The sequence below is a fragment of the Mandrillus leucophaeus genome, unplaced genomic scaffold, assembly GCF_000951045.1.
Source record: "Mandrillus leucophaeus isolate KB7577 unplaced genomic scaffold, Mleu.le_1.0 Scaffold1846, whole genome shotgun sequence".
In the NCBI taxonomy this organism is placed as follows: domain Eukaryota; kingdom Metazoa; phylum Chordata; class Mammalia; order Primates; family Cercopithecidae; genus Mandrillus; species Mandrillus leucophaeus.
Window position 1 is genome coordinate 81,055 of NW_012101861.1, and position 5,179 is coordinate 86,233.

The 5,179-nt window shown below is 47.4% G+C and overlaps 1 pseudogene; it reads left to right on the forward strand.

The window, feature by feature from the left end:
* The first annotated feature begins 816 nt into the window (after nucleotides 1–816).
* On the forward strand, nucleotides 817–2,022 carry LOC105538078 (annotated as a pseudogene).
* The last annotated feature ends 3,157 nt before the right edge of the window (nucleotides 2,023–5,179 follow it).

Here is a 5,179-nt window from a genome sequence, read left to right on the forward strand (position 1 = left end):
TTTCTCAAGTTGATTTGTTAATAATGTCAAAATCTCAGAATCTTTAATTCTATGTCTTGGTCAATGTGTCATTTAAGCATAATGGTGACATAAAAACTGAAGTGTAATAATTGTTAGTCTGATTATAAATGCAGTAGGATTATTGCCCTGTAAGATCTTCTATTGTTACATTCACTGGAATCATGGCAGAAAACCCAGAATCACAGAAAAAAGTGATTAATTAAAGCATGTATAAAAATTGGCCAAGGTGGGAGGATCTCTTGAGCCCAAGAATTTGAGACCAGGATGGACAACATAGTGGGACCACTCTCTAAAAATAGATGAATCGATTGTTCAGGTGTTGTATCCACACCTGTAGTACCACTCACTTGGGAGGCTGCAGGATGAAGATTGTTTGAACCCAGGAGTTATGCCACTGCCCTCCAGCCTTGGCAACAGAGCAACATCCTTAGAAAAAAGCATGTGTAAATACAGACATAAAATTCCTTATTTCTGTCACAAAAGAAATACATCCTCCACTAAGGGTGACATGGGACTGTGTGTTTCCAGTGTTTCTCAAAGCAGGAGATTCTTTGGGCAAAGAAACAAAAGCTCTCTTAAGTCCCTTTCTTTTTACTAAACAATGCCCTGTGGATGCAGATACGGGTGTTATAGGATCTTTGGGGTGTCGATTTTCTGGCTGGAAACCTCTGTAGCTGGTGGCGCCTTTGTTTAAGTTCTTGTCCTGCATCCAGGAAGAATAAGATATGCAGACAAGTGGAGGGCAAACAAGACGAAGAGGACTTTTCAGTCAGGCACTGAGTGTTTTTTTGGATCATGTCTGGTGGCTCCATGGATTATAACAGAGAACATGGCAGCCCAGAGGGAATGGACCCCGATGGTGTAATTGACAGCAACTGGAATAAGATTGTTGATAACTTTGATGATATAACTTTAAAGGAGTCTCTTCTTTGGGGCATCTATGCCTACTATTTTGAGAAGGCTTCCACTATTCAGCAGAGAGCTACTATTACCTGTATGAAAAGGTATGATGTGATTGCTCAAGCTCAGTTAGGTACTGGCAAGACAGCCACATTTGCTATTTCCATCCTGCAACAGTTGGAGACCCAAGCACTAATATTGGCCCTCACCAGAGAACTGGCTCCACAGATCCAAAAGGTAATTCTGGCACTTGGAGACTATATGGGAGCAGCTTGTCATGTCTGCATTGGTGGAAAAAATGCGAACTGAAATGCAAAAACTGCAGGCTGAAGCACCACATATTGTTGTTGGTACACCTGGGAGAGTATTTGATATGTGAAACAGAAGATATCTTTTTTTCAAAATGGATCAAAATGTTTGTTTTGGATGAAGTAGATGAAATGTTGAGCCGTGGGTTTAAGGATGAAATCTATGAGATTTTCCAAAAACTAAATAAAAGTATTCAGGTTGTGTTACTTTCTGCCACAATGCCAACTGATGTGTTGGAAGTGACCAAAAAATTCATGAGAGATCCAATTCGAATTCTGGTGAAAAAGGAATAATTGACCCTTGAAGGAATCAAACACTTTTATATTAATGTTGAGAGAGAGAGGAATGGAAGTTGGAAACACTTTGTGACTTGTACGAGACACTGACCATTACGCAGGCTGTTATTTTTCTCAAGGCACAAAGTGGACTGGCTGACTGAGAAAAATGCATGCCAGAGACTTCACAGTTTCTGTTCTGCATGGTGACATGGACCAGAAGGAGAGATATGTTGTCATGAGGGAATTCTGATCAGGGTCAACCCATGTTCTGATCACTACTGACTTGTTGGCTCGCGGGATTGATGTGCAACAAGTGTCTTTGGTTATAAATTATGACCTACCTACCAATTGTGAAAACTATATTCACAGAATTGGCAGAGGGGGTCTATATGGGAGGAAAGGTGTGGCTTTGAACTTTGTTACTGAAGAAGACAAGAGGATTCTTTGTGGCATTGAGACTTTCTACAATACTACAGTAGAGGAGATTCCCATGAATGTGGCTGACCTTATTTAATTCCTGGGATGAGAGTTTTGGATGCAGTACTCGCTATTGCTGAATAGGTGATCACAACATGCATTGTGGTTCTTTCTTTGGGAATACTTGAATCTTATCTCAATGCTCATAATGGATCAGAAATATAGATTTTGATAGCAAAGCTACATTAGTCATGAGCTCTTGTGAGGAAAGTCATTGGCTTTATCCCCTTTAGAGTTAGACTGTTGGGGTGGGTATAAAAGATGGGGTTTGTAAAATCTTTCTTTCTTAGAAATTTATTTCCTAATCTGTAGAAATGGTTGTACTAGATGTTCTCTATCATTTAATAACATACTCGTGAACTAAAAGATACAGGTGCTGTATAAAATCAGCCAATTATGTTTAACTAGCATATCTGCCTTTATTGTGTTAGTCAGCCTGAGTAGAAAGACCTTAAATTTTTTTTTTTTTGAAAGCATTTGAATACATTTTGTTTGGTATTGTATTTATTCAATAAAATATTTAATTAGTGCTAAGTGTGAACTGGACCCTATTGCTAAGCTCCAGCAAGCAATCATCCTAGGTAGGGTTTAATCCCCCATAAAATTGCCATATTGCACATATCTTAATGAAGTTTGAATGTTAAATAAATTGTATATTCACTTTAAAAAAAAACTAACAAGAGGAGCTTTATTGAGTGTTAGAACAGCTCAGAGGAGATCCGCAGTGGGTAGTTCCTCTGTAGGCAGGTTGTTTGGTCAAGTGTTCAGCTCTCAGCAGAGAGGAGGCCCTGAAGAGTGTGGCTTCTCTCTGCAGGCAGGTCTTTCCAACCTCTGCAGCTCTTAGCAGACAGGAGGCCCTGGAGAGGGTAGCTCCTCTCTGCAGCTGGTCGTCCCATTGTCTCTCCATCCTCTGCCCTGCTCTGGCTGAGTCCCAGGCATTTACAGACCTCAGAGGGGAGAAAGTGCATGTACATTGGTCCATGGGCAGCCATGGATGGGTCCAGAAAAGGCACCACAAGTCCACACTCTGGTCTCTGGGATTGGCAGCCTGGCCAGTCCCTGGCCTGAAGGTGGGGCCTTACCAGGGACTGCCCCCTTCTGCTCTGGATCCTGTCTGCCTCCGACTGCAGTCCATGGTGCCCAGGCTGCTCACACCAAGGGGCACCTGCAGGCCACCGCCCAGCTGCCCTCAGAACCCCCTTGGTTTCCCCTCTCATGTTCCTCAGCAATCAAATTCTGGAGGTGTTTGAGGTGGCAAGGGGCTGGCATGCCAGTGCTGGCCTGGCCATGTGCACACTTGGCTGAGCTGTGACAGTGCAGGGGCTCAGCTCCCAACCTGCTCTGAAATCAGAGTGGGTGCTGGGAGCAGGTAGAGATCAGGCAGTGGGAGCAGACACTTCTGAGCCTGCAGTGACAGTAGGGGCCTTCCTGGGCTTCAGAGAGTGCAGGCTGCAGACACGCCTGGGTCCTGTGCTTGGGAGGGCAGTTGCAGCTGCTCCTAGGGAGCTCCCAACCCACCAAATCTGAAGGAGTGGGCCTCCCACTTGTCCCCAGCTCCTGGGTCTGCAGTTATGGATCGTTTGGCTGCAACTGCAGCCGGGAGGGCAGGGATCCTGCCTGCTCACAGTCCCTGCAAGAGGACAGGGAGACTTGGATCTGCAGCCACAACTTGGGTGGCTGCAGTCCCGCCCAGGAGGGCAGGGCTCCTGCCTGCTCCATAGAGCGAGAGGTCTGGGTCTACAGCTGCAAGTGCACCCAGAAGCTCCCTCCCCAACTCATAAAAGGTGGGGATCCCACCTGTCCCTGGCTCCTGCTGGCTCCACAGAGCATGTAGCCCTGGCTAGGCCTCCCTGCTGCAGCCAGTGTGATGGCAGTGGCTGCTGATATCATGGTGACAGCGAGAAAAGTCAGGCTGTCCCTGAAAGTCCCTGGCACAATGGGCAAGTCTCTTCCTACACAAGCTCCTGCTGCCCATGGGTCTTGCTGTCTGCCTTCTGTCCCTGCAGAGCTGTGGGAGGAAATGTCATGACTTCTTTCTTGCTGATTATGACACATCAGGTAGGTCCACAGATCAGTCCTCCCAGAAGTTGAAGTATGAGTGAGTGTGAGGGAAAGTGGGCAGACTTCCCATGGGTTGGGCCACTTGGTCCATGGCCTGATAGAGATCCTCATCCTTCTACTAGAAATCCGCGACACCGCAATGGACTTGCTCCCTTGAGGGGCCTGGAAAAGGGAGGAACAAGGGCCATAGAGGGAGGGTCAGGTGAATATGGAGTGAATTTTGAAGGATGATATTATTTGAGGTATTTGAGTCTCAGAGGCATAAAAAAAACACACAGGGAGGATGCATTCCAAAGTTCTTAGTGGGGACCTAGGATGGAGGAAAGGGTGGGGGCAGGGGGTGGACGAGGAGGGACACCACAGCCCTTAAGGCAAGTGCACATCTCACTGCGCATGCTCTTTGGGCACCCACCTCAGTGCACATGTTCACCAGGCATCTTCTACTCTACCTCTTCATCCACGTGGTGAATGCCTCCGAGCTGTGAGGTCAAGTTCCTAAGGTCTGGATTCTTTCTCTCCTACTGAGACACAGCAGGTAAGTCCACAGGCCAATCCAACTGGGAGTTGAAGTGTGAGTGAGGGTGAGGAGGAGCCAGTGGGCTTCTGGAGGGTCGTCGGTGGGAGGGAGACTCAGAGGGGAAGGGCCTCGAGGTCTTCATCCTTTACATGTGGCACTGCAGCCATGGGCCTTCTTTTCTGTCAGGGCCACAACTAAGGAGGAAGGAGGGCCTTGACGTGGAGGGGATTGGGGTACGATGGGGTGCGTGCTGGGGGTGCTGTTGAAGGTATCTGAGTCCCAGAAATGCCTCAAACCCCCGACAGAGGACAGATTGGAGACTCCCCAGTGGGGACCCAGGCATGGACAGCGTGGGCAGTAAGGAAGGGGCCTGGGAACTGGGAATGCTGCGGGTTGGTGACCTCAGCCCCGAAGTCTGTAGAGTGCCAGGAACAGGTGTCCAGTGAGGAGCACCCAGTGCTGTGTTGCAACTTCCCAACTCCACCGTGGAGGTTCGAACGGATGGGACTCTGTGGTCGAGCAAAACTTGATTTTAGGGAGGAACTGGGCCCAGGAAATGGGTGTGTGACAAACACTGTGGTCACTCCCAGTTTAATTCTCTAGCTCTATTTTCCTA